Source organism: Macrotis lagotis, chromosome 3 (genome assembly GCF_037893015.1).
Source record: "Macrotis lagotis isolate mMagLag1 chromosome 3, bilby.v1.9.chrom.fasta, whole genome shotgun sequence".
NCBI lineage: Eukaryota > Metazoa > Chordata > Mammalia > Peramelemorphia > Peramelidae > Macrotis > Macrotis lagotis.
In genome coordinates this window covers 136,025,078-136,032,843 of record NC_133660.1, presented here as the reverse complement: position 1 = coordinate 136,032,843, position 7,766 = coordinate 136,025,078, and the positions used below count along the sequence as shown (strand labels likewise).

Sequence of the window (7,766 nt, the reverse complement as noted above, 5' to 3'; positions counted from 1 at the left end):
AAATGAATTCTTTATTAGAGAAACTTGTTTCAATATTTTTTCCAAGAGTTGTTATTGTTATTTCCCTACATGCTGCTCCTTCCCAGTCTCTTTTATTATATTTTCTCTCTCCTTTCACCCTGTCCTTTCTCAAAAGTGTTTTGCATCTGACTACTCTCCTCCCACAATCTTCCTTCCTTTTCTTTTTTCCCATACTTTTCCATTCCTATTTTCATCTAATCTAAGATAGATTTCTATACTCAATTTATATGTGTATGATTTTTCCTCCCTGAACCAATTATGATGAGAATAAGGCTCACTTACCCCCGCCTCAACTTCCCCTTCTTCCACTCCACCACAAAATCTGTTTTTTTCTTTTCTTTTGTGTGAAATAACTTGTCCCTTTCTGCCTTTCCCTTTCCTTTTCTCCCAGTACATTCTTTTTTCACCAATTAACTTCATCTTCTTAATATATTATCCCTTTAAAGTCAGCTCCCACCTCTGCCTTGTCTATATATGTTCCCTCCAACTGCCTAATAAATGAGAAAGTTCATATGTGTTATCAATATCATCTTCCCAGGTAGGAATATTAGCTTATTCTTGAATGTAATCCAAATTCTGTCTTCTAGATATCATATTCTAAGCCCAACAATTCCTTAAGTAGAAGTTGTTAAATATTGTATTGTCCTGACTGTAGCTCCACAATAATTGAACTAATTCTTTCTGACTGCTTGCAGTATTTTCCCTTTCACTTGAGAGTTCTGAAATTTGGCTATGATATTTCTGGGAGTTTTCATTTTGGAATTTCTTTCATTGGTGGATTCTTTCAATTTATATTTTGCCTTCTGCCTCTAGAATACCAGGGAAGCTTTACCTGGCTTGATGTCTAGGCTTTCCTCTTCAGTCATGGCTTTCAAGTAGCATAATAATTCTTAAAGTATCTCTCTTGGATCTGTTTTCTAGGTTAATTATTTTCCAATGAGATATTTGAAATTTTCTTCTAGTTTTTCATTCTTTTGGTTTTGTTTTCTTGCTTCTTGATTTATCAACAAGTCAACAGATTCCCTTTGCTCCATTCTATATTTTAAAGAATTATTTTATTCAATGAGCATTTTTTGTTACTCATTTTCCATTTGGCCAATTCTGCTTTTTAAGGCATTCTTCTCCTTATTAACTTGTTGGATCTAATTTTTCCATTTGGTGTTCTCAGACTTTTAAGATGTCATTTTCTTCAGCAATTTTTTTGCTTTTCATTCACGAAGTTGCTGACAGTTTTTATGATTTTCCCACATTCCTCTCATTTCTCTTCCCAAATTTTCTATTGTATCCCTTCCTTGCCTTTGAAAATCCTTTTTGATTATAAAAATGGAAAAATTCCTACATGTTCTAAAACATTCTTGGCAGCCCCTTTTGTAGTGACAAAGAATTGGAAAATGAGGGGATACCCACCATTTGGGGAATGGTACATGAATACTATGGAATACTATTGTTCTATAAGAAACCATATATATTTGGAGTCTAGAGAAGCATGGAATGACTGAAATTGAGCAAAGGAAGTACAACCAAGAGAACAATGTACACATCAACAATAGCACTGTGAGATGAACAACCTTGATTGAAGCAGCTCCTCTCAATGGTCCAGAGAACTAGTACCAACTGTATTAGACCAGCTATGGACTATGTTATTGCCATCAAGAGGAAGAAAAACAAAACAAAACAAAACAAATCCTACACACACACACACACACACACACACACACACACACACACACACACAAAGAACCTTTCAGAATCTGATGAATATTTTATAAAAATTATCTCTTATGTATCTCTTTCCCTTAATCCTTACTTATCATTCTGAAAATACTAATATGTAGACATGTTTATCAAAAATATGTGTGTACAATGCTAACCTATTTGTTCACTGCTGAGGGGGATGGGGGTAGGAAGGGAGGGTGGAAGAAAATTTTGTAACTTAAAAATTTACATGTACATATGGATACAACTAAAACAAACAAAAGAAAATAAAGAAAATCCTTTTTGAGTAAATTAAATTAATAGAAAAGAAAAAAAGAAAATCATTTTTGAGTTCTTCAATAGCCTGAGCCCAATTCAGATTTTTCTTTGAGTCTTTGGATGTAGAAACTTTGACTTTACTATCTTCTTCTGAGTATATATTTTGGTCTCCCTTAAACTTTCTTTTTTTTTTAGATTTTTACAAGGCAAATGGGGTTAAGTGGCTTGCCCAAGGCCACACAGCTAGGCAATTATTAAGTGTCTGAGAATGGATTTGAACCCAGGTACTCCTGACTCCAAGGCCATTGCTTTATCCACTACGCCACCTAGCCGCTCCCTTAACTTTCTTTTTTTTTTCCCAACAGATTTCTCCTTTATTAATTCCCATGTTATTACTATACAATCATTCACAATGGTTCAGGAATCATAATGACAGAGCCAAGGGGCCCAGGGCACTAGCTACACCATCCATGATAGTATTTGACTCATAACATGAACAATCAAATTCATGCAAACCTAGGGTGGAGTGAGAGGAAGATTGACTGACTTCTCCCCTCTCTATCCTTCTTCCACTGGGGCTCCAATGAGGCTCCAATCTGCCTAGTTCTCCAAGATAAAGTCTATCATCCTCTGACTACTCCAAAAATCAAAGATTGGGGAAAAGGAGGAGGGCCCAAGCTCAAGAATAAATACACTATTTCCATTCTTCCACCATGATGTCAGGGGCAAACCTTGTAAACAGTGCAGATGCAGTAGGCTGCAGTTATTATTCTTCACAAATATCCTTGACTCGCTCTTCCTCAACACAGAGGATTAGGAGTTGAAGCTCATAGCCATCAGCAGATGCAGCTCAGACATGCCCGAATAGCTCAAGAATTCCTATTATAGATGGCACCAGGGGCTTCTCTCACTTAGGGAGAATAGGGCTAGGGACCAGGGAGAATGGAGAACTCCTATGATGGGAACAACAGGGAAAATATTGAAAGCACTTGACTTCTGAAATCCAAGCCTAGTCCTGGTCCCAGTACACAAGGGAAAGTGAGGTGACTGAGATACTTCCCCCTTTCCCCCCACAACTACACAGCTAAGGAAGCTGGATGGTGAAGGTAAGAGTAAATTTGGTGCTGGCCCTGAGCTGGGACTGTGGGGAGAGGGATCCCTCTTGTACTGGGCCCATATGGAGCTAGATAAAGATGGGAGGAAGAGTTGGGTAGGATGGGAAGTAAGCCTGTATCCCAGGGGAGTAATGGAAAGGAAGTGTCAGGAGGAGTCAAAAGGTAGAAGAGATCAGTTCTGATGTCCTGGGCACTGACAGAATTGGCTGGTGAAGATGTTATATGCAGTGCCAGGCTAGGGAACTGGATTTCCTTTGCCAGCCCTAGCAGTTCAGAGGCCTATGGCAAGTCAGACCCTGTCCTCCTCCTGTCTTTCTCCAGTTTCTTCTCTTGAGCCAGAGATAGCTCACAGGTTGGCTCGTGAGTGTTCCTGTAGTAGGGTACACATGTCCAATAGGGCTTTCTGTAAGTAGTGAGCAAGACGGGCAGCGTTGGTCTCAGCACAGCTGTTGTAGGTAGAGATCACAAAGTTGATATGCTCACTCATGGGGTTGTAGCAGACACCATAACCATCAGAAACTACTGGCCCAAAACACATGACACAATCAGTCTTGGCAGGGACCTGGCTGGTAGAAAGGTTAAAGTGCATTGCAATGGCATAGGATGTGTCCATGAAGATTTCAGGGATGTTCACGAGATTCTCAATAGCCTGAAGTTTTAGACCCAGTAGATGTTGGTCAATGGCTTGCCCTCGTATAGCCTTGTCAGTGTATGATCTGTGTGTCAGCACTGCCTTCCTCAACAGCTCTACCTTCATTTGCTCTGTCATGTCAGTATCATCCATGGCTCTGACAAAGTTGAAGGAATGAACAGAGTTGGAACGGATAGTATCAGTACGGCCCAGGTGGAACATTCGGAGTGAAGCACTCTCATAGGTAGAACAGGTATGGCCATAGATTCTGTAATGCACCAGCTGTAGGGCCATTTGGATGAAACCATCTGGGCTCATCTTTATTGACTTGGGGAAATTCTTCCCAGAGTGATGGAACACTAGAACTGTAAGGTCCAGGTCTTGTACCATAATGTTGAGATTCTGCTTGGCTTTCTCAATATCACTCTTAATCTCGGGGTGATGTTGAAGCACAGCTTCTTGGGCATAGGTAGGGGAATCATGGGTGACCTCACAAACTCTGGCTTCTTCGAGAACTCCATGATGTGGTCCAGCAGCGCCACGATGGGGGGGGGGGGCCCCTCTGCAGCATCATGTTCATACACTAGGCCACATGAGCCATCTTCTGCCACTACAAACTGTAAGGTTTTATCAAACCAGCAGTTCCCACTATTTTGCTTGCTGCCTCCACCATGCAGCATCTGGCCGGCCACCCGGCTTTTGTAGATGTCGTCTGAGACCCGTGGCATGGGTGCATCCAAACACACAGTGAAGATGCTCTTCTGTATTGAGCATACTGAAGCCTTGTTTGTTTTGTCTTTGATGAGGTTATTGTAAGCCTTGGCCCAGGTGTTTCGGGGATTAGTGGTGAGAATGCCAATGGGCTCCTTGTTGGTCTGCAGTGAAGAGTTCAAGATCTTCTCCAGTTGTATGAAGATCTGGTCTGTGGTGAAAGGTGTCCCCTCATTGTGGTACACATCCAATTCAAAAAACTGGAAATTGTGCACAACGGTGATATGTATAGGGGGCTTTGTTGTCTTGCTGTAGTTAATGATTGAGTCCTGCTTGGGGCCTGGGATTCGGCAGGAAGAGAGGATCTGGTAGTACTGGTTCATACACAGAGGCTTTCCTCCAAGATATTCCACTGGTAGAGTCTCATTGTCAATCATGGCCTTGAAATCTAAAACTCCTTCTATGAGTTTGGCTGCAAACCAAAGCTGACCTTGGGAATCCACAAAATCTTGTTTGGGTAGCATCAGTCCTGGGCTGCAGTGGATCACCACAGTCTGTCGGTACAGGAGGTAGGCAGATTTTAGCCACCATTCAGATAGCCAATTGTCTGTCTTCCTGGCTCTTTGTTCCAGGCTCTTCTGTAGTCGCTCCCCTACACCTGAGGTCCAGAACTCATCCACTAGCTGCTTGGTGTTGTTCCATTCCTCCTCACTTACAATGGGCTGCAAGACCTGAAGGTAGTGATCCAAGGTCTGCTGCAGGGGGGGGCACCGGCAGTCGAGGCAGGGAGTGCTGATGTGCCTGAAACCTGCCTGGCACCTTCCTCAAGGAGACTGGCCTGAGGAAGCCCAAGGGCTTGATCTTCTCTCCCTGCTGCTGCCTCTCAGCCATGGCCGGAGTGAGGCTCTGAGCTCAACCTGTTTGTCTGTTTGCCTCAGGTTCAGGCTCTGAGCCTAACCTGTGTTAGCAAGCCAACGGACGGACGGATGGACTGGACGGACAGGTGGGACCTAGTGAGTGAGCAGCCACCAGCCTCCTGGGCACGGTCCTCGCCGCAAAGGCCAGCATCTCAGTGACCCGCGGGGCGCTTGCTCTGCCCACCTCGCTCCGGGCAAAGTACAGCAGGCTCCAGTGGACTTCGCAGCCGTGTCGGCCGTCCGCAAGCACGCCTAGCGTCGGCCAAGAGGGCCAAGGGCAGAGGACGGTGGGTCGCGGAGCCACTCATGCCGCCACGCGGGGCGCCGGGACAGCACAGCTGGACTGCCTGGCCCCGGGGCCGGGGCCAGGCCGGGGCCGGGTGCCGGGCCCTTAACTTTCAATAGTCAGTTTTTTTCCTTCTGTTTTTTGCTCATTTCCCAAACCTCTAACTTCATTTTAACTCTTTGTCAAGATGGGACTCTGCTTTCAGGGTAGAGAATTCATCATGCCCAGCTTTTTTTTGGGGGGGGGACAAATAGTTTTTTCACTATTTTCAGAGATACATCTAAGGACCTGCAAGTTTTCAATTCTTCCAAAGTCTTATTAGAGTTTATGACTACTCTCCTGATGTGTGCTCTAGTCTGTGAGTGAACACCAGCACTCCCTTCTTCCCTGAAACTGTGAGGAAGGTCCCTGCTCTACTATTGCAACTGTGCTTCAGTTCCTCTTCCTGAGACTTGGCACCAGACTGCCACCCAGATCTGAGAAAGAGCAAAGCACCAGTGTCCTATTTCAGGGAACGCCAAGAGACAACTGCAATCTATATCCAACCTTCCTACTGTTCATGGGCTCTGAATTCTGTTGATTCTGGTTCTCAGTTGCTTCAGAGACTTGTTTCTGGTCAGTGCTACTGAGGTTTGTTCTGGAGCAGGCACTTAACCCGCCCCCCAAAGTATGCATTTTCTGCTGACCTTCTAAGCTGTCCTTGTCAATCTCTGGGCATAAATGTCTAGAAACTACCACCAATGTACTGACCCATGATCTGGTCCTGGATGGCTTGTGCCAGTTTGTTTCAGTGAGACTGGCACTGTTCTGTGCAACTCTGTCACCTGGTTATTTTGGGTTGGAAGATTGTTTCAGTCACTCTTTCTGTGGGCTCTGCCACTCTTGAATTTGCTTAGCATCATCTATTTATAGGTATTTGGAGTGATGTTGGGAAAAGCTTGGAGGGAATCCCTGCCTTTACTCTGTCATTTTAGTTCTACCCTCTAATTTCCTTTTGAGAGAGAAATACTTCTAAGAATCTATTAAGAATCCTTAAATAGGAGTATAGATATTCAACTGTGCATTAATAATGAAATGGTCATATACATAAAATGGAAACTGAAGTTTATTTGTGAACAATTTAAATGTGATAGAAAAGGGAATTTTCACTTTAATTTTATGTTTTTGGTTTTAATTATCCAAAAAAATTACCTGAGTTTTCCATTTCACTCTCTTTGAATTAAGCATGACTTTATAAACGGTGCATACATAGATGAATTGTAATTTATCAGACAGAGCTTTTAAAGTTGACTTTTTGGTTTTCCTTTCCAAATCATAAAAACCCAAGATTATTGGAAAAAGAAAAGTCATGAAGAGTAGAGTGGAAAAAATACTTTAATAAAGGTTTTCTTCAAGTATTTATGAGTCTCCTTCAAGTGTATTTCTAAGAAAATCTTCTAATTTTACTTCAGGAAAGTGATTCAGTATATTTCACTTCAGCTTTAAACTAGTATATAAAAGCACAAAAGTAAAGTTCTTTAACACTTCTTTGTGTTTTAAGTAAGGGAAAGTCATCATATTGATCCACTGGGTGCCTGGAAAGTGGCTTCTATTCTGGCCTGCTGAGGATTATCTTTTAAGAGTGATTACACCTAGAGTGGTCTAAGGAACTTTGCTTTGTGGAATATAAGTTGCCTCAAGAACAGTAAGGAGAAGCTGAAATGGTTATTGTTTAGTGCTGATTGTAGCAAATACAGAAGTTATTTTATTATTGAGCTTCAAGACCACAAAATCAGATTTTAAAATAAAATTTTAAAGAGTTTTAATTATTTTTTACATTAATAAAGTTGTATCAATAGAAAACAAATTTCTCTTTGGATGATGGTTCCCTTGTAATATCAATATCCTCAATTCAAAATCCTCTAAATATGCCTTCTATTTCATAATATAGGTTGACTAGCAAGGGCCTCAACAGTGTTTGGAAATGTATTTGAAACATTCTTCAGATTAATACTGTGACACTCCCTTAGATTGATTGAATCTCTTGGAATTTTTGTGATCAGGGCTTTAGCCAAGATTATATCTGTGCCACTGTTCATTCAGGTCAGAGATGCAAAGAGATTAAATACAAC

The 7,766-nt window shown here is 42.0% G+C and overlaps 1 pseudogene; it reads right to left on the bottom strand.

Moving 5' to 3' along the window:
• Positions 1-3,456: 3,456 nt before the first annotated feature.
• On the bottom strand, positions 3,457-5,511 carry LOC141516256 (carnitine O-acetyltransferase pseudogene; annotated as a pseudogene).
• Positions 5,512-7,766: the final 2,255 nt, after the last annotated feature.